This window comes from Pagrus pagrus (assembly GCF_965226575.1).
Source record: "Pagrus pagrus genome assembly, chromosome: 11".
In the NCBI taxonomy this organism is placed as follows: Eukaryota; Metazoa; Chordata; class Actinopteri; order Spariformes; family Sparidae; genus Pagrus; species Pagrus pagrus.
Window position 1 is genome coordinate 26,292,995 of NC_140195.1, and position 25,600 is coordinate 26,318,594.

At 43.7% G+C, this 25,600-nt stretch overlaps 1 protein-coding gene across 2 annotated transcripts in view; it reads left to right on the top strand.

Moving 5' to 3' along the window:
* LOC311265858 (plexin-A1-like) overlaps positions 1-25,600 on the top strand; it is a 326,362-nt gene that overhangs the window by 36,148 nt on the left and 264,614 nt on the right. For both annotated transcript variants that reach the window (XM_084367924.1, XM_084367925.1), the window contains exon 2: positions 3,034-3,254. The gene's annotated coding sequence lies outside the window, so the exon portion shown is untranslated. The remainder of the gene's footprint in view (positions 1-3,033; positions 3,255-25,600) is intronic.

Below are 25,600 nucleotides of genomic sequence, written 5' to 3' on the forward strand. Positions count from 1 at the left end.
AAAAAAAAAAAAAATGTCGCTGCCAACTTTCAAGTCTCAGATGTCGGAGCTTCCTTGAAAGTGGCTGAAAGCTCCTACTGTCTGTCTGGAGTGTCTTAAATCTTCCTAAAAATGGAAGACGTCATGTGGTTAATGGTCTTCAATAATGTAGGTGTATTGTATGATTTGTAAAACTTTTTAGCTTCAACTTGCTTTCACCATGGTACTCAGTCTGCCACCAGGCTGGATTTTACCCGCTAAAATGAAGGTTGAATTATGGCACAAGGGAACACTCCTGCCATTGTGCAACCGAAACATGTAGAGACATTGTTTTCCTGGGTCACTATCCCCTAGGTAGCTGTGGAACACCTGGAATAACTGTGGAAACTCCACACTGCAAAAAAAAGAACCAGCTGACGGAGGAAGAAAAGACGGTGATAGAAACTGAGGTAAAACCAGAGTGAACGGTGAGGCATTCACCTTCAGTTTGAGTGCGTCAAGACGGAATGTGGGAGCAACATGGACGACGTTTTGCACTTTATCGCTCAGAGCGTTTAAACAACACATTCACAGCTGTTTCCTGTATTTGATTGACAAGGTAGAGCAAAGGAAACGCATCATTTGATTCTGATTCTGATCATGTAAGCCATGAAATATGCATGTTACCATCAACCCAATGTAAACTTTCATCTGCCATGTTTCAGCGTCATATGACGTCAACTTGTGAACCAACATTTTCTGAGTTATTGCTCTGACTTGAGGGGACATTCATGTGATTTTCCCAGTCGGACATATGTTTTTCCAATTATCCTGACACCACATGAATGCACTACGAAACTGCCATTCTTTCTTGTAGATCAGTAAGTAGCAGAACCTGTCCGGGGTTTCTAGGTCGAAAAAATTGTCTGTTTCCATTTTTAGTTGGAACATGTAAAACTAGATGATTTTGAACATTAGGGGGAAGAAACAATTCTAGATGACTTAAAGGGGCAAAATGTAAGAACTTTGTTTCGTAAGAAAATCAAATATTAGCTAACATCATCAACAGAATGCGAAGAAATAAGAGTTTGAGATGTTAGCATGCTTACAAACTAGCCCCAGACCATCCAGCTCTAAGGCTCCTGTGCTAGTAGTCTAAACACCAACACACATCCGAGCTCACAGTCCAGACCGCTAGCAGGACAGCTAACTGAGCTAACTAGCTAATGGCAGCTACAGTTAAGAAGTTGCCCCTAAATTCCACCAGATCCATGTTCAGTCCGGTTCTGCTCCGTCACGGCAGCAGAGCTGATAGGTTTCACCCTAGTCTATGTGTTTACTTTTACTGGCTCCGTTACAGCTCCGGCAGTCCGGACCCTTCCGGAGCAGATACGTGGGGCTTCTATTTCTGCTGGATGCCGGAGCATGACACATCAATTCAGTTGAACTGGGCACAGAGCAGGCAGGAAGCCACACACCGAAACAACAACATAACATCCGGTTAATTTTCATAATAAAACACTGGTGTTGACGCCAGCACAAAAATCTCTAAAAAGAGACAAATCCAAACACTTCTTCTAATCCTTGGGAACACTTGTTGTTTTTGTTGTGTTTATAGCACATATGTATAACTATGGTCGCGCGCGATTTTGTAATAAGCGTGCCAGACTCAAAATGCAGCTGTTGGGGGTTGACGGGCGACCAAAACTGTACCGATGCCGTTCCGCTACGGACATGCATCCAGTGGTATTCTAGAGTTAGCAGTTACCCTGGTGATATGCTGCATGAATACGACAGGTGGACAATTCTTACATACTGCAACTTTAAATAAAATCAATTTAATAAAGTTATTATGGATATTGCATTGGTACATAGATTAACAATTACAGCCAGTAGACGGAGCGACATTAAAATTCATTAGGAGTCATTCATTAGGATGATAGTGGGTCTAACAGTCACTCTCCTTAGATCTCTCCACCAACACCAACAACCCTTTAGCAGCTAAATGCTCCACTATGTTGCTAACCACTAACTTTATCTGCTCTTCAGTAATGGGCATGTATGATGCGGTGGATTTATCTGACCTCTTTTCACTGAAAACTGCCTCCTGGAAGCCCTGCAGATGGGAGCTGTGAGACCGAAGCAAGCTTAAAAGTCTGATGAGCACTGTTTGAGATTCGTTAGACTTCAACAATTTCACTGCCTCATTTAGGCTGTCTGTTAACAGTCACCTTTCCAAATAGTAAGTTAATTTACTATTAATGGTTTTTCAAATTTGAGTACTGAAGTATTTAGGCGGCTGTTTCATCCGAGTGGGAAAAGTTGTTGATGTTGTTTCAGCGGGAAAATCTGCTGTAACTTAGCTCCAGCAGCCTGTGGTCTTCGGTGAAGTAAGAGACAAGGCCAGCGCTGCCGAGAGATGATTTGTCAGGTTTCAAGGGAGCTGACCTTCAGCTGGGAACGTTATTGAATAGACACACACATGCGCACACACACTAGGTAGTCACACACATAATGCTCACGTGCAGGTTGATGCACACACATTCATGCAGAGAACACACATGCACCTTTTTACATATATGCATACATACGCATACACTGACATAAAAGCAACCTAACAAAAAGAAGCACACACACACACACACACACACACACACACACACTGTGAGCAGCAGGGAGACCTGAAGATACAGCTGTGGCACTGTGCATGCATTATGAGATGACAGGAGCAATCAATCAATGTGAGAAGCAGCAGCCTTTTATCAGGATTATATCAAAGAACCTGATTCCACTAAAACAACCTTTATCATGTCATTTATGAGCCTCAACCAGACTGCGAGGAGCGCGAGGACACGCGGTACCGCAGCCTGTAGCGGGTCCAATGCTGCCACCTATGCGCGCCATGGAGACGTGCGTCTGGCGATCCGCTTTTACGCACCGAGGCAGCCAGGGGGCGCACTCATGTCACTAACCCCACTCTCTCTCTCTCTTCCTCTCTCTCTCTCTCTGTGTATGTGAGTGTGTGTGTGTGTGTGTGTGTGTGTGTGTGTGTGTGTGTGTGTGTGTGTGTGTCAGGGGATGCCGGAGTCTAACCGCAGCTCCCCTCTCATTCATGCTGAGCGCTGCTCTCCTGTGCGCACGGAACTGCAGAGCTGAGCTTTGGAACCGGTGCCGCTGCTGCTGCTGCTGCTGCTGATGTCTGACAAGCCCCACCGGGAATGGAAATGTCTTCTGCTGCAACTCTGACATCCTAAAAATCATGCCAGGCAGGACGAACGCGGAGGACGGTTTGATAAGTAAGTACGGCCAAACTTTTTGTGGTTGTTCATCACCTCTCTCTCCTCGCTCGCCTCGGAGCTTCTTTTTTCCCCACCACATCCGAAATGTTGGTGACATTCCTCTCCCTTCCCTTCTTCCCCTTTTGCTCCCCGCGTCCTCCTTCATACCCTCCGCCGATGTCTTTCTCTCCCTCTCTCTCTCCCCCGGTTTCGTCTCTGACACCAGCGGCACACATGGACCTGCCTGTGCTGCGGGAGAAATCAGCCTCTTCTTCTGTTTTGTTTCAATTTTTTTGCGCTCCAAAACAGCGCACGGCTCGTTTTGCGCACACGGGGAGAAGCAGCCAGACGCGCGCCCAGGCTGCGGATGAACCATCTCCCGAGATGCCCGTCCCTCTTTTTACTGATGGAATTGGTCAAGTTGTTGAAGGTGACGGATTGCCTTACCTCGACGGCGACTCACAACTGCGGATTTTGGATGCGAAGTGGCGGCATGAATAGGCTGTTAGAGCTCCACAGGGGTGTTGCTTTTTGGTCTTTTGTATCTCCCACATGCTGGAGCTTTTATGTTTATATGGCAGATTTCAGACAACAGGAGCATCATAGGAATGTTGTCGCAAATGGTATAGAGATGCCGTTAAACTGTCGGGTGTTATGGTCACTATAAACCCTCCGCTGAGCGCGCCACAGGCACACAAGAAGCCTCTATAGGAAAACGATTGCATTTGTGGTTTGTGTTGTGCTGATAAAAAAGCTGGCAGGATTATGATGGAGGCATGAATTGAACTTGAAAACACTTCGTTCACTGTGCGCGTGCGTGTGCGCACATATGAGTGCACGAGTAAAGAGTCCTGTGCCATAACACCCTGGTTCTGTGAGTGTGTGCGCCTGTTTGGATGCAAAATGTAAATGTTTGAAAGTGTGTGTGCGCCTGCACAGTGTTTGACCTGTGAGTGATGTGTGTGTGTGAGTGCATGTGCAGGCGTGTGTGTGTCCCTCACCCACCCACACATAAACACCACACAGCAGCATCATCATTTTGGAGTCGCATCAACGTGCACTGACAGTTTTGTGTCACCTTATGAATTTTTGACTTGGATTGCGTAGGTGAGGCAGACGGGCGGATTTTTGAGAGACTACGGGCGCCCAGCCACCAGTTCTGGCTGCCAAGCACATAAGGAAGAAATCTCTTTAGGTTGTGTGTGTGTATGCAAGAGAGAGAGGGAGAGAGAGAGTCTTTGCATGTTCTGAATCTCCTCTCATCGTCTCCTCTCTCTCACTTCTTATCTCTCTCCAGGGTGAAGTTGCGAGGATGTGTGTGTTTGTGTGTGCGTGAGAGAGAGATGATGTGGGAGCTGCTGTGGAGGACATGTGAGTAGATGTATGGGGGGGAGAAAGACTTCTCTCTCCCTTCCTCGCTCTCAAGTGTGTGTGTGTGTGTCATGACGCGCCTGTGCTGGGACGCGTTGATAAGGCAGAAAGCCTGAACATCACCTCCACTTTGGGGCTGAGGCGTGACATCCAAAGTGACTGCACGCATGGCTCCAGTGACATAATGACTGGGGAGCATATTAGTTCCTGTTCCACCCGCTGACACACACTGTTCGACGAGGTCTGAGCCCCGAAATGAGTCAGAATGAGACTCGGGCGACAGCGGCTCTGCATGTGCTTTGAGCTGCCTCTAACCTAATTACCTAGTTTATTCCTGGAGTCTTTTATTATTAATTTGTTCTTAGAGGAGATCATCCTTTTCTTTTGGGCTCTCTATGGATCCACCTTTCTATCTATTCTTCTGTAGGTGCTGTAACCGGCGTTCAGTCATATTTAAAGGAAGTTCCGGGGTGACAGATCCCATGTGAAGCAGGCGTCTTGTGTGTTTAATCACATATTTAAAAGAAGCATATCGTACTTTTCTTCCTGTTTATAAATGTTAAATGAACGTGACTGCACTTATGTAATATTTACACAGGAACTGATAGCGTGTTTGTCTCACCCAGTTGTGATAATGGATGTGGTATCATCATGCCTGCAGGGACGGCGATGATTTATGGCAGTTTTATGTGATTTTCTGTTTTATATCCACAATATTCCAATGCTTCTCTGTCATTAAGGAGACTGCTGTATCCTTTTGAGATTAACTGATGAATAATTAACCGCATCATTTTGTTTCATAAGGGGCTATTTAGGTGAACATCCTCTTTCTGTGTTCACGAATGCATCTTCCTGTAGGCTGAAGTCTGCTGCTGCTGGAGCTTCCTTGACAGCGAGTTTTATGAGCCTTATTATGAGCGAGAACGGACTCTGTGGAAGCATCACCTCGCCTAGCGGGAAAACTGTTGTGTTTGGGTGAAAATACCAACCGCCACAGGAGTGTGTGTGTGTGTGTGTGAGAATGCAGGTGGGTGAGGGGGTGGTGTTGTGTCAGCGCTTTCAGCCCTCGCTGGCTCAGACCCCAGCTGAGCTGAGAGCTACAGACGATCGACGATGCACCCCGCGGTCCGTCTGCGTCGAGTCGCTCCATACCTCAAACCACCTGCGATAAATAAACAAAGGAGGGGATGTGGCCGTAAAATGACAATAAAGCAGACTGATAAAGCAGTTTTAACTCAGAGGTGTGTGTGTGTGTGTTATCATAACATGTCCAACGGATGTAATGAAACGGCATTTAGCTGAGGGGTTTTTATTCCAAGGGCCATCAGAGTCTACATTTAAATGCCGTAGCGGCGGCCTCAGCGGGAGATGAAGCACTGATCCTGCAGCGTTAGAGCCACGCTCTCGCCTGTTGAGCTGCTGATGACTAGACTGCCAAGTGAGCTGATATTACATGGCAAAATACCAGTTTTGAGTCCCACCTCCAACAAGATGTTTAAGGCAGGCATGTGGATCAAATAACAGAGTGATAAACCACATCCGATAATAAGATGACAGATGTGATACGCGACTAGGTTTGTCAGTGAAACATTACCGTTAGATTACATACTTGCGTATGCGTATGTATGCATATATTTATAGCTAAAAGACATGAGGTGTTGATAAACTGTTCTCTCCCTCTGCTGGCAATATATATTAATCATTTCAATAAGGAGAGATCATTTTAAAGTGATAGCAATATTAATTGGAATAGCATCAGTCCAGCGTTTTAAAAAAAAAAGGAGAAAAAAGAAGCTCCCTTATTAAATGTGGGCCCGGGGAGATGAGAGATGGGACAGGACTTCCGCAGAGCACACTTCAATCAGGAGAGACTTATTAAGAGTGCACAGTGAAGATGAGAAATGTGAATAGTCTTCGCCGATTAGATCCCACCGTGACGTCATCGCATCGTGAAGCCGTGCGTGGTGTAGGATAGCCCCCCGATGGAGTCTAGACACTGGTAGTAGAAGTGAGGGGATGGAGAGAATGGCAGAGATCCGGACGTGACCACTGGAAGTGAAGAGAGGAGAGCAGATTTGAAGTTTGAATATCTGGTTCGTTAAACTGAAAGAAGAAAACACAGATCGTCAGCTGGAGGACGGAAGTGAGGGAGAAGGAAAGGACGCAGAGAGAAATGTGAACGATGACTAGCATAAAGATGGTCGTCTGGATTGTGCTTGTGCTGAGCTTCTTATGCTGCTGGTGATGGATGAAAGCTCTCAGGTGAATCTGCCAGGACAAACTGAAGATCATGGTAGTCATTGGGGAGGTGGTGGGTTGCTCTGTAGCAGGTCTGGAAGCCAGAATGGCACAATGATATTTAAAAAGCAGCATCCAACAACCGACCAGGAAAGACGAGGTTGGACGATGTAAGAATTTGTGAATGAGGCAAAATCTGTCAGGGGAGACAGCAGAAAGTCCCAGATGAACATTTTCTCGAGCTTTTGAGGAACATCCGGGTAGCCTGTTTGGTGAATCCACGAGGGGACATCTGGGATAATCCAAACTGGAATTCAGAACAAACAATAAATTGTACAGTCTGTATGATCCGTGGCAGCTGTCGAACAAATACAACCACAATACAACAGATACAATCAAAAGAAAGACATTTAACAACAAAGTGGCAGACTGTATTCCCCCTCCGTCTCAAACCCTCTGTTTCAGCTCCTGTCTCTTTAAGGCCCCCTCTCCCAAATACCCAGTACTCCTCTGATTGGTCAACTCACACAAGCCTGACCCAGCACCGTTAACAACAACAGAGCAGCTGTGCCAAATCAATTATTTCGTGCCAAACTAGCTGTGGGGAATAGTGTGATGTCACAATGTAACGGAGGTAGAGGTGAGACTACTGACGAGGCGTTTCAGGAGCAGTGTTTGCTGTGGGAGAGAGGAGCATCTGTTGGAGCGGCATGTGACCTTTGTAACTTACAAGATCTTTTACATGCATAGAAACATAAATAACACACTGAAGGAAAGGAAAAGGCATGATAGGTCTCTTTTAACAGAGCAGTACTGGAAGGTATAAAGGAGCTCTCGACATGGGAAGTCCGCAAAGGTGGTACCCTGGTCTTCCGTCCTGATGGTAACGATCATATTCACCGGAGGGTGTGATACATCACTGAGGATGGCCCCTTCTTTCCCTGCCACTGGGGTTGACATTTAATATCTTAATGAGTTCATTCTTGTTAACTACAGAAAGTGAAAAACAGCAGGCAATGAAGCAGAAAGTTGAAACATTCTCTACAAATGGGCAGTAAGTATTTGTCTGACCGGCTTCTGCATGAAGTCCAATCATTCTAACCCTTTCCTTTAGATGACACCTGTGTGATATAACTCCTCACATCACATAGTGTGTGTTTAACAGAAAGTATCGAGCATCGCCCAGCGTCCAATCATTTATACTGAAGGCTTTTGTTCTCTTTTGTCGCATTGACTCCAACAGCGGATGAGCAAATCCGTCTTGTTTTTTGCTTCTCTTTCTGATAAGCCGGTGACAAACTGTGTGCAACACCCAATTTCAGTCTGAACAAAATAGACAGAGGAGGAGATTGAGAAAAAGTGTGCGAGAGAGATGTGGAGCGAGAGATGAAGCGATGGAGCTTTTAAGTTCCCCGGCATCTTTTTTGATGCAGCCTCTGCCGTGAAAGGCCAAGGCAGATCAAACGGGGCAGGCGGATTGAAATAGTTTCTCTTGTAAGGGGAAGAGACGCTCCGACGCCGCGCAGATGTGACAGGTAACCGCGAGACGGAGGTGGCAGCCACTTTTTACACGCCGCCTGATTGCAAACACTCGCTTCCCCCGGTTCAAAATAGGACTTGCGAGGAGCTTTTCTGATTGTCGTTAGCATCGGCGTTTGGTATCTTCAAGTGAGACGAATGGCGTGTGGGTGGGCGGGGGAGTTATTTCCTATCCTAGTGTGAGCAAGGATAATTCTGCCGTTGTTTTGTCAGCAATTAAAAGAATTTCAGCAACCAATTTTCTTCTGCTGCTGCAGACCGTACAGCTTGTGTTTGTTGTCCCAAATGGCCAATTTCTGCCTTATGTTCTGTGCTGTCTGAACAGTTGAGGCAGCAAAATAATCAGTGTGTGTGTGTGTGTAGCCCAACAAACACACACTGCTGAACTTGTCTGTGTTTCCTGTGCTTCTTCGACATTAGTCCAATCAGCACGTCCCTGTATGTCTTAAGCGCACACACACACACACACACCCACACTCGGACATCCTCCCTTTACGCTCCTCTCCTTGTATATATTTAGTGCCGGGCCAAGGTCAAAGTTAGAGTGCTTCGTTCCTGTTTTTTTTCCGTACATGGCTTTCAGATGCAGATCTGTCTTCTGTTATCTGTTTGCTAAGACTTTCCCCAGGCCGTGGGGGTGTGGGAGCGGGGAACAGGAGGGAAATGCAAAAAAGAGGGTAAAAGGGAAGGTGGATGGTGGTGATACTGCCGGGCCAAGAAGACCAGGCATCTTAGCTTCTACGCTTAATTTGAGGAACAATGCCAGATGCTACTTTCTGCTGACGACTCTCAAATTTGGCTTTATAGCACTAAGAAGGGTTCTACCATGATACAAGCCAACGAAACATTTTCAGATACAACTTTAAATGTGTTTTTCAGAGGTTTGAAAACGTCTTGTTCATCTGGAATTCTCCCTCCGGCAAACCCATGAAATGTACTTTGAGGTGAAGGTATGCTCCTCTGCAGAGTCAGAGAGAGGAAACAGATTGTTTGGAAGTGAGTACTCAGGATTTCATAATATCACACAGAGTGCACACTGCAGGTTTATCTTACACAACCAATCTGATGCTTGTTGCTTTGCACCAAATGACACCGGAGGGACAAGAGAAGCCAGAGATCCAAGATGGGAGAGTCCGGCTTTCTCCATTTGGCGTTAATGAAGCAGATGCAACTACTCTCACAAATTTAAGCAGAAAGGGATAATCTGCTGCAGTTAAGGGATGGGAACGACTTTTGTGTCGCAGCCTTTTAAGTTGCACATCTCTGAAAGTGTCTTACTTGACCTGGAGTCCGGAGGAAAGCGAGTGAAAGAGAGAAGGGAGAATGGGGGATTTTGGGGCACAGCCGTGGAGAGAGAAAGAGATGAGAAGGGATAAGAGGCTGAAGAAATTGGAGCATTATAGGGTTGAGGTGGTAAAGACAGATGTTACATTTCAATTCAACAATTTATAGGTGAACAACTGTAGGATTGCATCATCATCTCTTACAAACTATTAGGCAAAGTGTTTTTGTTCTTTGGTGTCTTCTGAAGTAAGCCGTATATCATGCTGCATGAAGATGAACAAATATGGTCATATTTTAACCCACCATGTAATCTAATCTATCAAACTCTCGAAGAACTTGGAAACCTAGCTCGTGTTATATTTGCTCTGGCTTCTATTGAGAGGGATATAAGGGAAGGAAGGAAAATAAACAAGAGAGAAAGCAACGGGACATCAAAAGAGTAAAGATATGGAGAAAAAAAAAAAGACTGAGGCGAGGTTTAAAAAAACGTGAACTGTAAGAAAATGAGGGAGGAAGAAAAAGGGAGCTGGAAGCAGCGAGGCAAAGAGACAGCGCTGGTGTTCCTGACAATGTGACTCAGATGAGAGGACTCAGGGAAGGAGGAGGGGATGGATGGAAACAAAGGGACTGAGGTTGAGGTTGTGCAACTTCAAATTCTGGTCTTTCTGGAAGTGATTAGGAATTTGAAGGAATGAGGAGAGAGTGAGCGAAGAAAGACGTGAAAGGAGACGGAGACGGAGTGACTTGGGTGACCCACATGAAGAAACGGGCTTCGCTTTCTTTGCTGATTTTGATGATCACGCTTAGACCGTGGTCGATATTAGTCTGCAGTCTTTCAGCACATCACTGCGAGGTGTTCTCATGGGACAGTATGGATCTGTGTGGACAACATGGGACGTATTTAGACCTTCTGAACCACACTGGAATTGTTTGAAGACACTATTGGTGTCTAAGTTTGCCGACTCAGAACTGATTATGTAAGTGAAGATGACTGTATATCCAGTGATGTTTGGCATCTTGGCTCCGACGTCGTCACTCCCCAAAAGAAAGCACCAAGCTCAGCTCAGCACAGCAGGGACTGGGGGTGGCGAAGCTTGGTGTAGAGGTTGGATTTTTATAATGCCTCATGAACAGCAGTAACGGTGGAGTTTCTTCCCTTGGAAATGATGTTTGGCTGAGTTCTGACTCATTAGAATTGGCTCAAAACATCTCTTAATATTTTGTAGTGTTTGTTTGCATTGATCTGTTGTAACAGTGGAGTCTGGGCCAGCTTGAGACAGCATGAAGAAACACTCATTTAATGTACTTGTAAGAGTATGGTGAATGCTTGACTGGGAACTCCATACTACTCCTTTTTTTTTGCGGTGGATCAAAAAGTTTAGTTTAGTTTTAGACTTTTAAAGTTTAAATGTTAAAGTCTAATATGTAAATCACGTTTTTGTTACAAAATGTGGGGTTTCAGTGATAATTGGTCAAAAGAATTGCTGTTTGTTGTTTGAAAGAAGCGTTCAAAGAAACAGTATAAAGTATCTTCTGTTCTTAGTCTGCTAAAAGTCACAAGCATTACTTCACTTTCATTAAATACCGAGCGACAGCTTACTCAACTCAACTGTTTGGTTTCTCCTGCTGTGAAAAATATAACAATCCGGAGTTCAGTCATTCCCCACACTGTGTGACCAAACAAAGCTCACCAGGAGGCCAGGAAAAAATTCATATCCCTCAATTTCAACCAGGGAAAAAAAAAACCAAAGAAATAGACCATAACAAACAAAACACAACATTTGTATGATTAGTGTTTCATCTCGCTGCCAACAGAAACAATTTGCCAGCTGGGGGAGAAATATAAGGTAAACAGACAGTGCCATCGATCTTGTCTTTTAAACATTTTGAGAGGGATCCTGGCAGGTCCCACATGGCCCCGCTGTGAGGAAACTGCGGTGAAATGACGAGGATGACAGTCGGCTCAGAAATGCTGAGTCAGTGAGCGCAGTGACACTGCCCCATCATCACACACGCATGCCCGCCTGCGCGCGCACACACACACACACATACACACACACACACACACACACACACACACACACACACACACACACACACTCGGAGGCCCATCTCATTTTGTTGAGTGCTTAGTCCAACACAAACCTGCACGTGTGAGCGAGGGCTGGCCGGAGGTTTTGTCACTGCATGTCTTTGAGAAATAGGATCAGAGAACCATATGTGATGCGTCCTCTCATGTGGCTCTTGGCTCTCATCATGAGAAGTGTAGCTTCCAGGTCCCGCGTTTCGCTCAAGGACACCCCAGCAGGTGTTTGAGCATCCTTACAGACTCTCTGTAAGCACATAAAATGTTTGGCATTTGATTGCTTTTCACTTTGATTATTTAATTCAGGGCTGCCCAAAGTGAGGAGCAAGGGCCAAAATTGGTTCGGCAAGACGTTTGAAATTGGCCAGCTGGATGGTTCTTATTATGAAAAAAAGAACTAAAAAATGTAAGATATGAATACTTGTGAAGTAAAAGTGATCTTTAAATGTGAAGGATCCCAAATTATTAGTTATTTATATAATCTTAGGACGGGCAGAGTGACAGGAAGTCAGTCAGATAAGGGAACAATAGATTGCAGGGCTACGGAAGCCCCCAGGGTCAAGCGGACAAAAAAAAGGTAATAGAAAATGATTCACCAGATTTTTCTTTTCTTTTCTCTCAGGGCTTCTGTATTGTACCATTTTGCATCTTAAAGGTGCTGCATGTAAGAATTAGTCACCCGTCTAGTTAATGCTTTAAACAAATAGAGGGCAGCACGTCATTAGAATAACCACTACCTGCTTTTCACTGTAGCGGCTGTCAGCTAGTTACCTCAGTTAAATAAGTTTTAGTTTTGGCCAACCAGGGGGAAAAGTTTAGGCTCCCCTGGTTTAGTTTATTTTGCACCAATTTGGTCAGTTGAACGGTCAATGTCTCTCTGGGTGGTCGAGTTGGTGGTGCAGAGAAGCTGGTGCCATTAGTCCAACGTCTCCAGTGGACATCCATCTTGCCCTAAATTGTAGGAAGGAGTCCAGGATACAAGTGTCTGACTCCTGCTCGAAGGTAACTGGCTTTTCCTTTGTTGTGACAGATGAACTTCTCCCTCCAGTTGAGAAATGAACTTTCTCCGCTCAGTTTAAGCCTCCTAGAGTGAGGTTCTGCCAATTCTCCCTTCTTCCTTTTGTCTTTGTATGCTATTCTGCCAGCTTTGAATTCCCCTGCATTCGGTCTGAAAGAAGGATATGGCTGATAAGACACAGAAACGGTGAAGTGTTTTAGAGTAAATGCTTCCATTCCCCCACAACAAAGTAAACCACAGGGTCAAAAACATGTTGAAATCCATTTAAGGCACCTTGAGGTTTCCTGTTTTAAAGCGGCGGCGCACAGGCCGTTGAAATTGCCTGGAGTATCGCTACCTTTATAGGGTGGTGATGCATGGGAAACCATTTTAAAGCAATGCAGACGGGCAATTTAGCTTTTAACAGACGCGGGGGGTTGCAAATGGACCAAAATTGGAGAGAAAGTGTTGAGTCTGGTGGAAGCAGCAGTGACACAAGCACAGGAGAAGCTTTTGTCTAGTGAGATGAATTTACTCAATAACCTCTGCCTAATGGGGCTGTCTATTATTTTCTGTTTTTGTGCCTATCTCTATTTCTCTCTCCTTCTCCTTTCTTCACTGCTTTGGTATTGTGTGGTGTTATTGCGTGTTATTCTCTCCCTGTCTCTTTATTCCCTCACTGCCTCGCTTTCTCTCTCTCCTTGTCCTTCAGGATAATCGCAAGGCTTTGGAAAAAAAAAAAAAAAGAATGCTGTGTATTCACGTCACCTCTTAAATATTATTAAAAGTTATAGTAGTTCAGATCATCTTATGTTTTTCAGTATGCAACAGCACGTGCTTCTCCATTCATTCAGACCGGAGTCACTAGTACAGCTGACATTCTGACTAATTTCACACGATTAAGGGCAACACACACTGTGGTGTATGTTGGCATGAAAACATCCACGTCAGTTATTTTTTATAGTGTGTTCGCCGGGTTGCAGGTAGAAGTACTATAGTTGCAATAACTCACATCTGATTTGTGAACCCATGTCACAATATTGTTGTGTATGTTGGACAGCTTATGCCGGCGTTGCACTTCTTTAGGCTGTCTCTCGACATTTTTTGCATCACCCTGATTTGTCTCTGTCATAGGGTTGGGCAATGTCTACTGAATTGACATATGATGTCCACAGTGAAACACTGTGATGGCTGATGACATCATTATTGGGTGGAAGAGGGATTACTAAGTGTTTTTGAGTTTTAGAGTTGCTGTAAGGGCAGAGTTAGCTCACCACTGTAGTCATCGCTGTTTCCCCCATACCACTATCACTATGACCCAAAGGGTCTCACCCAGACAAGAAAACGGTCTCCAGTCACCGCTGACATACATCCCTGTCCAAAGTTTAAAAGGGTCTTCATCTCTGAGCCACATGTCCTTTACTTAGCTGTGTTCAGCCTCAGAAGGTCGAAATGGAGTTAGCTAGCATGGCATTGTCTGTCGGCCCAACCCTCCTTTGTCGAATGGATGTTATCTTCAGTCTCAGAATCAGTTGTTTAGCTTTTCAGCAACATTAGCTGCATGGCTTTATCGATGTTGGTCAATTAGCCTGTTCACCATTTTGGTCCGGACTAAAATTACTCAACAATGTTTTCGGTGGATTGCTAGGGAATTTGGTACAGATATTCATGGTTCCCTTTGGATGACCTGTAATCTGTTGAAGATCCCAACTTCATCAGAATCAGCTGTACTTTGTGTTGACTGTTAGTTGGTAAATGTCGCTATGCTGACATGCTGAAGCCAACATTATACCAGTTTGGCATCAACATGTTAACATTGTCATTGTGAGCTTGTTAGCATGTCGTTCAAAGCACCGCTGTGACCAAGTACTGTCTCATGGCCCGAGGCCGAGAGTCCTGACTGACTCTGTCTCACGGGTGTATTCATTCAGAGTTGTCTTGGTCTCAGAGGAGTACAGTTGTTTTGTTAAGTGTTTTTTTCCCTTTCCTGCCCTTCTTGTGCCGTGCCACTGGCTGCTTTTAAATCAGACTGCAGAGGTTGCTCAGCTGTATCCCACAGGAAATATTTCATGTTACATACGCTGTACTGCGTTGTCATTGTAACATGGAGTTAATGCAAATTTTAAATAGTGTGTCTTAGCCACTAAACAACCAAGCATCTTCATTTAAGACCTGTAGATTTATGCACAAATTCATGTCAAAATTTGTGTGCAAATATGTGTTTATGTTTCCTTTACCAATCACATTTAAAAAATGTCTTAACCCCCAAGGACTGTAGGGTTTGAACTCATATCACAGCTGACCCTCACTGTGGACAAGACTCGGTCTTTGCTCAGTCCCCAAACTGGTCAGACTTAGACTTTTCTCGACCTGAACTTACTTGGTCTTGAGTAGAACCCTTCCTTCTCCCAAGAAATGGGTGGGGGTGGATTTAGGATGAGGGTTAGGCTGTCTTAATGAGTAATAGATCTGTAGAACAATAGATAACTGGCTCCATCTTACAATAATACATACCTGCTTTGTGATTGTCTGGACCTTGTTCACACACAGAGGTTTCCAGTCTTGTTCTATGAGCAGATCATAGATTCCCATCCAGCATCTCAAACACTGAACAGGTTTTTCCCAGATGTTCAAGTCGCTGAAAAAGACCTTCACCACATTAGTGCTGTCTGGATTCAGGACACTGATGACCTCTAACATGTACACCTGCTGAGAAAAGAGGACTGTCATATGAGTCCAAAAACCTACCTCCTTCTCCATGTCCTTGATAAAGTCAGTGTCCTTGAGGATCTTAACTGCTGCCATCTCCTTTGTTGCCAGATTTTGGCACCTGGCCACTTGACCAAAGCAGCCTTCAGCAATAATCTCCAGAACAGAGTAGTCAGAAGAGCTGCTGAACAGAGTTTGAGGTGCCTGAACCTCAGGTGCTGACAGTGTGACTGTGAGGAGAGATGGTGAACATGGACAGAAAATATGTGAAGACTGTGCGTTCAGTTTGAGAAGCTCTTTCAGTCAATACACATGAAGAAAAGTCATTTTAAATGACTAACGATTATTAAAGTCATTTTAAGACCATTAAGACCAAGAACAATGTATCAAATAATGATCATTTTCCTGCCATGTCATTTAATTTATTTATTTAGGAAAACAGATTTGAAAATAACTTTTAAGATGGGTGAGATGAAAAAATCGTCAAAACCAACACTGGCCTCAAGTAAGAGGGGTGCGTCCTTCATAGTCTTTCCAAGACGTATCATATCAGAAATGGGTGAAAATATACCCTCCTTGGCAGGGGTACACTCAGGATAATACCTTATTTGAAAGGGTTTGCCTGTATGACTGACTTGACACCTGTCATGAACATGAAGGAGTCTGTATGAATGTCAATGACTGTTGTCATTAGGTGTAATTTGACCAATAATGTCACTTTAAATGCAAAGTTGACATTGTTTGAGATGTTTTTGTTATGTGAACCTGACATTAACCACACCAACATAGCCCGTGACATGCACGTTATAGCAGGTGACATAATTGAACTTAAACTAATTCACCTTATGTGTTAACATTCAATTAAACTGTCATGTGTGGTTGGTTTTGACTTTGGCTGTCATGAGACCATTATCATTGTGTCATGAACATTTGTCTTGACCTCAACTACGGCGGTGCAATTTAGACTCGTCAAAGCAACTCAACTCTTATTTATTTTCCATTCAGTTTCTTATCTGTTTGTATCAGTGTATGACTGTTTTATTCCCCCCTCTCTCTCTCTCTGTCTGACTGGTACTGTTGGTTTTAGAGATCTCAGCAGACTGACTAGAGGAGGCTTTGCTGCAGGCAGCTCCTTCTCCCTAATGAGAGAAATGGAGCCATTCGCTGCATGCATACACTTCTACGCTCTGCGCTTGTGTGTGTGTGTGTGTGTGTGTTCCTAGCAGCGTGTGCCCGTGTGCGTATGCGGCGGGAGTGTTTCAGTGTTTATGTATGTGGTTTTGCGAAATTGGTTGTGTGAAATATTATGTGTGTGTTTGAGTCAGCGTGTATGTAGCTATGGGGTTTGTTTTTGTGTGTGTGTGTGTGTGTGTGTGTGTGTGTGTGTGTGTGTGTGTGTGTGTGTGTGTGTGTGTGTGTGTGTGTGTGTGTGTGTGTGTGTGTGTTTCATGCCTCGCCTCTCCACACACTGTTTCAAATTCTTTCCTCTTGTGAAACTGAGGAAACTGAACAGTTTATGTGGCTGTTGAACACAACATTTCATTTTCCCACTGTGTGCTGATGTAGCTGACTGGCTTCCCTGTGTACTGCTGGAGGAATCCAGCTCCATGTTTCTTCTTCTGTAGAGCTATATTTTAAACTTACTTCATGCATACCTGCGCCTCTGTGTCTGTGTGAGTGTTTGACGTGGGTTTGACAAAGGCCCAGTGAAGTCTTTCTGGACTATTAAACTAATAAGCCATGGCCGCAACTAGTGTTGCAACGGTATGAGATTTTCACAGTACGATTACCATCTCAGTTCATGGTTTCATGGTATTACACAATATAATAATTTATATCAGTCCCAATGAAATGAAAATGAATGAAAACACTTTATTTTATACTTTACTAACACTAATACGGTAGAATTCAATACCATGGATAGGCAAATGTACACATTTTGATAATCATTAGTTTCATATCACAGTATCCCTTGAAAAGTATATACCACTGCAAGCCTACCTTCTAGTATTGAACTTGTTTTCTATTTTCTGCTTTTCTGATTAATTGAGTAATCGTTTGGTGTAATTGTGAGACATTTTGAAAAACATCCATTGCAACGCAAGTTGACATCTTCAATTTTTGATTTAGTGAAGCTGCACTGAGACAGTATGAGACACTGAGACAGTGTAACACCAGCGTCCCAAAGGCCCAGTCTGCTCTTATTGGTCAGCTCACACATGCCTGACCCTGCTCTGCTAACAACAACAGAGCAGTTGTGCTAAATCAATTTTTTGACGCCAAACTAGCCGCTAGGCAGAAATTATGCAAATGCATGACTCGGTGATGTAGTGTGATGCCACAAAGTCATGAAATTAAAGGCAAAAATACTGATGAGGCGTTTCAGGAGCGGACTTACATGAACCGATGTAAAACACCGAAGGAAAGGAAATAAAGTGAAAATCCATAATAGCTCTCCTTTAAGTTAGGGTTAATTAGGGTTATATTCATAAAAGAGACACTGTAGCATGATTTTTAATTGAACTCATCCACTTCACTGTGTATTCAGACGTCATATTACATTAGCACATTACCACCCGGTATCGTGTGAGTGCGCAGTGTATCAACATGCTGCTGTATGTGTTGTAGCCATGTCCCTGTCATGTGTATGATGAGTCTATTCCGCACATGTGTGATGTTGTGCCACAGCTGCTGTAGTGGGGATTATTCTTGAGGCTACACAGAGAGAGAGAATAAAAAGCATGAAAGAGTGTGAATTGACCATAAAGCTCTGCTACTCTGAAGGGATTAGAAGGGGTTAAACTGCAGGGCGCGATAAAGACTGGCATTTCTCTGTCACACACTTAGGCTGCTGCTGTGTGTGTGTGTGTGTGTGTGTGTGTGTGTGTGTGTGTGTGTGTGTGTGTGTGTGTGTGTGTGTGTGTGTGTGTGTGTGTGTGTGTGTGTGTGTGTGTGTGTGTGTGTGTGTGTGTGTGTGAGAGAGAAAGATGTACTGTACGACCATGACCCACACTAACCACACTGTCATGCTTGTAGATGTGTACGTGTGTGCATTTGTGCTTTTGGACGTGTGTGCATGTATGTGTTTTTGAAGATGTGTGTGTGTGTGTGTGTGTGTGAGTGACCTATAACTACCATGGGGCAGCCAGGCAGTTTCCAGAGCTGAGCAGCAGGGGATTACTGATGGGTTTTTCTCTGCATGCTAATGCTCAGAACCGGGGGGAAAAAAACTGTTGCATGGAGAGAAATACAGAGTGGAGGGAGTGTGTGCTGGTGTGCATGTGGGAGAGCCGGTGAGACAGAAAGAGTGAGGAATTGCAGCTCGTGGTGCTGTTTAAGAGTGACTTACCGGCTATTTGAGTTGTAACAGACTGCAGGAGTGCAGTGCAGAGCCTCAGTTCATCATCAGAACCCCATACACTGTGAAGTTTTATGTTGCATGAGAAAACAGACAAAATAAACTCCCTCTGATAAAACATTAGAGGCTTGGTTATCTTACTTAGCGAAGTTCACCCCATTACCACTGATTGGATCTTGGAGATTGTTATTCCAGATGGAGGATTTTCTTCTTTTATCTTGTATTTCTTACAGCAGCTGGCTGTAAGTTTCCTTTTTAGCCATCAATAATCCACTGTCAAATCAGCTGTTATACCTTCAGTTAGATCTTCATTATGAAAACCACATTTCCCATAAACCGAGTTGATGTTTGTTGGAAAGGAAAATGTATAGATGTTGTGAAGTAAGTCTTTTTAAGAGTTTGGAAGTACGTATGTGTTTTTTGCCATTTGAAAATGGCTTTTAATGATATCCTCAATGGTAAATAAACACCAGACGAAGAAGAAGAAAGAAGATATACTTTAAGTAACTTAAGTAAAATTACATTTTTGACTTATTTTACACGCCAGAAATACAAAAACTCAAGCCAACTTCTCAAGCCAAGTCCCCACAGCCCAAGCTACTGCCGCCGCAAAAGTTCCCATACCAGAAGTCGAACATTGGTCACCTGAGTGAAACCCAGGATTACTAACCCCCAAATCATGGAACCAAGAGACCAATGTCCCCTTATTATATTAAAGATTTACTGTATGTATTGGCTATCACTTTTGATTTGTTTCTAGTGTGTTTCTTGGTATGACAGCTGGCTCTAAATACTAAGATACCCATGAGCCTGAAGTCAGTAGGTATTTAAAAATGGAAAATGTTTCACTGTTGCAATTTGGAACCAAACACAGCAGCACAGTTTAAAAAAAAATGATCCACAATTAGAGATAACCCGAGGAGTTCTGGATCACTAGTTGAACATCTCCCACATGTGTAATCGCAACACAAAACTCATTCCTGCTGTCGGCCTCACATCAATCCACCAATCAACAATTGGGTGGCATTAACATCAAGAAGTGTACGAGTGCCTGCAATGGGGGTTAAGACTGCAAACAATTGCACAATTTCAAATATTTTAGCAATCGGCTTTGCAAATGTTTTCTGAGTGAGCGCATGCATCACATTTGTTCGGCCTTTGGGAGTCCCACATGTTTGAATGAGAACCAATGAATGTGAACATGAGTTTTGTTTCCAGTGAATCACATGACGGACATTTACTTTTATCCTGGACACCAGGAATAACTGCTGTGTTCAGACTGATCCATCAGCCTTTAAATCCCACCGTCTCTGCTCTGAACTAGAGAATGTTAATGCTTTATTGCTATGGAAACACTTGTTTTATCTTAAAATCATTCAGTGAAATGCTCCGTGTTATGGGAGATTTCAGCACGAGCAGCATGAATGGATATCTCAGCGCTCATGCTTCCTCCCCCCCTTCCGTCCCTCCAGTTTTTGGCGGACCTTTTTTTTGGGTTCTGGAAATGATTATCGTGCCAGACAGACCAATCAGATAAGGCTGCTCCAGCGGCCGCCGAGGGTCACGGGTAGGGGTGAGAGGTCGCATTCCGCCCTCTCTGATTAAATCCACTCTTCACACTGTTGCACTGTAAACTGTCACAGCTGTGTGAGTGCACATGCACCAAAATCAAGGCTGAGACATGTTGCGTTGTGATAATCGTTTCAAGAAGACGCTCGGGTGATGTCATACTGAGTCACCTATGCATGCTGTACATTACGCAGCAGGAGACTTTGGTGCAAAGTTGAATGAAAGGTTTGGCCCTTATTATGAAGGGAACCCACCAGAACTACGTATCCGTCTTCGCTGAAGACTGAGGAGTAGATTTGGAATTAGTGTTATGTGCAGCTGTTGTTCTGAAATCCATCTTCCCGCTGCCAAAGTGAACCAAACTGAGCCATGCCAGGCTAAGCCTGAACATGGCTAATGGAGCCATGGATTTTTATGTGTTTGTCCTGGTTCAGTGTTTTCTGGCACTTTGCTTCACGCTTGGAGTCACAGTGCATTTTTTCCACATTTTGCAGGCTGGAAAAAGAGGCTACAGGGCCAGAGCAAGGGCTTATACCCCAACACACACACACACACACAAATGCAAAGACACACGTTTCCATTCAAACCTGTGCCCTGGGTTGACCTCTTCACATGGACGCTTGCACATGTGCACATTGTGTTATTCAGCGGCGCTTCGTGTCAACTACCTCTTTCCCTCTGATTTTTTTCCTCGTCACATTTCAGTCTGCGGTGCAATCAGAAATCAGTCAGCGGTATTGCTTTCGAGGCAGCCGGCTGGTTGACATTTGTTCGTTGATTATGTCTTTACACTTATGGCTGCTGATGTCTTGTTTATGTGAAATGTGCGCCTGCTGGCGAAAGACTATGTCAGCTCCAATGACACGGCGGAGGGGATTAGTACTCGAAAGCGACGAGTATATCAACTCTGTCCAAACATCTGGTTCTCTCTCTGCTGCGAGCATGAGTGAGTCGCAGAGCTGAGTGCGTTACCCCACTCCAGAGGTCCTTTAGGGAAATGAATGGGGCTGATATAGTGAGAGGGCCCAGCGCAGCCAGATTAACAGATTTTATCACCGTAAATGGAACTTGTTTTCACAATCTTTGGAGCTTTCCTTCTCCGTTTCACACACAAAAACACACAGTCACACAGGCGTAATTAGTATGCAACGCATGAGCGTCGAGTGTTTCTCTCTTTTCACAGCCTCTCACTGTTCAAAGGGAGAGCTTTTTGGACAGATGTTGCTAATTTTTGGTGTGTTGCACCTTTTTGAATTAAACAAAGGTCACATATATGTCTCCTTCAAATTAGAAGTCTCCTATTCCCTTTCTTATGTTGAGTTGTAGATCTGAAATTTTGCTTAGCTCAGTGCCTATATATTACCCTCAGCTATATCTGCTTTGAAGTTTGAAGTCTTTCTACCTCCAAAGCCTGTGAAAATCCTAATTTACTGAATCAGATGTCTCATTCTGTAATTTTTTTCCTCCTGTCTTTGTGATAAGAGTCTTCAGGGAAGCTGCTAAAGCCTTCGCACAGTGCTATGCATATCCCTGCATCCTATTATTTCTGCCTCTCCCTCCACTCTCTCTTTTTTCATGAAGCCAAAAACTGGTCTGAATACCTGACAGCACTGTATTTAGGTGGAAGCAGAGCCATTCAAAACTAATTTGTTAAAAAAATACAGTTGAGCGTGTTGATAGCTTTCCAGCGCTCTGTGACAAAAAATGTTCAAAAAGCTTATGGAGTCTGGCAAAACACAAGTAAACAAATGGTGCCTGTGAGAAGAGAGTTGGCCATTAACACGTTCCAGGAACTGAAAAGTGTAACATGAGTTGGTTGAAAACGTTCCAACTTACTTGAAAATTTGGGATGATGAAAGCTATCACTTCTCTAACACTGGCAGCTGCGGCAGATATACATTCACAAAAATGGAATATGGCCCCTCAGTGTGTGCCAACAAGTCCTGGCAACTACAGGGCTTGTTTTCAGATCGGTGCTTTCAGTCGTACAGACATCTATCAAAGGCAGAGATGCTGTAAAGAAAGCATAAAGTTGAACCCGAGAGCCAAAGATAAAAATGGACACGATATATATTTTTCTGTTCATCTCTGACCAGGGCCTTAATCAAGGAAAGACAGCAGGCTAGCTGAAGCGCTGTCCCCCAGTAGCCTTGTTTTTATGGCTTTAATTTGAAGCTATGATAACTCGTCACCTTGATAACTCATAATTACTTTATGAGCTGCTCCTTGTCACGGCGCCTCAGTGAGAAGGGTTGTTGTAGTAGTTGTAACTCATCAAATGATATTTCTGCTGCTTTTAAAACGGCTACAAAGATAAACCTTCGCTTAACGCTGCCAGACCGCTGCTCGCATAGCATGATGAGTCACACTATTGGCTTGTTGCAGTTAGGATACTAATTCACACTGGGTGACTTGCACTCAAAAAATGCTCCTCGTTATGTAGTTTGTAAGCCCCAGGGTTAGGTTGCTGCAGTCATAGTCTTTCTTAAAAAAAAAAAAAAATGATGAGAATTCACACACAGTTGGATTTGATGACTTCTGATATCCGGATATTGTTTTCGAAAGAGTTTCATTTTTGTGATCCTCTCGACTCAACATCGTTTTAAGGTGTTGCTCCTTTTCCCAAAAACTGTCACTGTAAGTGAAGTGAACCAAAAAGCAGCCAAAGTGAGTTTTTTACCTCAAAACTGATGAAATGTAAGACGTTAACTCCAAATGACTTGCGCAGATTCACAGCTCAAAAGGTTCTTTATGGCATGTTTTTTATGACATGTGTGTTCTTATTAAACCGTTCACTTGACTCGAGTGTTAAACTGAAAAGCAGTTTAGCAGACACATAGCGAGATGTGGCCAGCAGACACTTAAAGCTCAGAGACCACATATTTTCACTTGAAAGGTCCCATTGGATAATATCACTGCTCTCTTAATGTGATGTATTTCCTGTTGCACATCTTTGACCTGCTGGGCTGGATTTGGCCCAGGCATTTCAGACGCATGCCATAGGCCTCCTTGCCACAAGGGGCTCCAATCTCAAGGGGCTCAATCCAGTCTTTATTTCCATGCTTATATATTTATTTAGTTGTTTACTTTTTTTCAAACGTAGACAACGTCAGCGTCAATATGTGGGAAAATTATTCTCATGGTGTCACAGGAAGTCGGGAGGAAGCATCTGCAAATGAAAATTTTGTCTTTAAAGGTGCAATATGTAGTTTTGGGGAAGAAGAGAAAGATCTTCATTGACTGTTTATTTATGCCGAAACAAACTAAATAACCTTACTGACCTTAAAGGACAACAAAGTTTCATACTGTTTTACTTTGTTTATATGTGGCGGACCCTGCCACCTTTTTAGCTTCAAACAGTGTTCTGGGACCTTATTTTCCCCTGAGAGCAGCTTGTTATGGAACAAATTAATAATTCAGTTTGTATTATTACCTCAGTAATATTGCAAAAAGCTGCACTTTTCCTATAAATACATGAGCAAATTACATTTGAATTTTCTTTATTAACTAATTTAAAAATAGAGTCTACGTAGTCGGATCTGTTTATTAATCTGGCCCTGATAGCTGAATGTGAAGTTAGACAGTGAATGAATGAATTAGCTCAGTTCAGTACAGAAAAGCAGTGACAACAAAATATACTTTTTTATATATTTTAAAATTGTTTTGGATGTTTTATGCCTTTATTAGGTGTTGCCAGTAGAGGGATGACAGGAAAATGAGGGAGAGAGTTGTCGTCTCAACCTCTCAGCCACAGCGGCGCCACGTGATGTTCAAAAATTTGTGATGACTTCACTGGTTGGACGAGTGCAGCATGAGGTCACCAGTGAGGATGCACCGCTTTCCAGGAAGTAGTGATGTTTCAGGATTTTTAAAGTGAGTGAGGAGATCTAACAACTTTAGTGAAGTCCGGTTTTACGACCACTACACAACTTGTCGAGATGGACTCTGCTGTTAATGACCTTGTGAACTCCTCTGAAAATCTTCTCCCAGCGTCCTCTCTGGGTCGTGGCTCCCAGGTTAAGGGTAGACAGCCTGTTTACAGTATTGGATTGCTGCCTCGGAGCACATCCACAGAGACATGATCCCGTCAGTGTCCGACTCTGTCCCTCTGTCTCTCTGACTCCCAGCCAGGCCCGTCTGTGCTCTCACGCCCTCTCTGACCCTCAGGCCCAGGGGTGTCCCCTCCACATGCCTGACGGAAAAACGGTTTAACAGCAGTATCAGGAGGCCCCGAGCTGTAACATAGCCTGACTGAATATTTATTCAGCAGCAGCAGGTCTCCGGCTGTGGATGGATGATACGAGCAACACTGATATTTCACCGTGGAGCAGTATTTTCATTTTTATTACATTAGGAGGGCCTGGGGTGTGTGTTTCTCCCCCGACCCTCTTTATCCATACTTTCAAACAGCTAGAATTACTTTTCAGAACATGAGAAAGCTGTTTTTATTTGAGCGTGTTTGTCCTCCATTCTGTTTCCATTTTAAGCCTTCTGTAGAATATTTTACTCTTTATTTTACCGTCAGGATTTATTATCTTGTCTTATTTACTTTGTTAAATGCACAGTGTGTAATTTCTGCCATTAGGGGTCTAGGGGGACGTAACTAGCACGGGATCATGGGAGTTGTAGTCTTCAATCTTAAAAAAAACAAAAACCCACCATTGCTGATAAAAATCTATCTATAGGTAATGTTTTAAACATCTACATTCATGGAAGGTATAGCAACAGGAAACTAAATGAAACACAGTTGCCTTGAATACAATCGGAGATTTCTCTGGGTTTGAACATTTTTGGAAAGGTTTGGGATAATGTTAGTACTAGGGATGTCAGAATTTTGATTCTAAATTGAAAATTGATCAATATGAGCTTCGGTGTTCGGTCATTCACAGAGTTCAGCTTTTGCACACCTCTGGATTGACAGGTGGGTAGGAGAAGACAGAGGGCTGACACAATCCGTTATCTAGAAGATGACCTGATGAAGGTCTGCGTACTGAAATGTTGTTATTAGAATTCATTGCAAGTGAGACAAACAGGACTTTTTTTCCTGAGTTTTCGGGCAGTTTTCAAAAGCAGGATTGGCGATTCTTCCAGTAACACTTCAAAGACGACAAAGATAGCTTATCAGTAGCCTGCAGCTGCACAAGCGCGTATTGTGTGTGCATGAAGACTTTCGGCTGACTTGTAGTAGAGGTAACTCTGACATCATTGCAAAT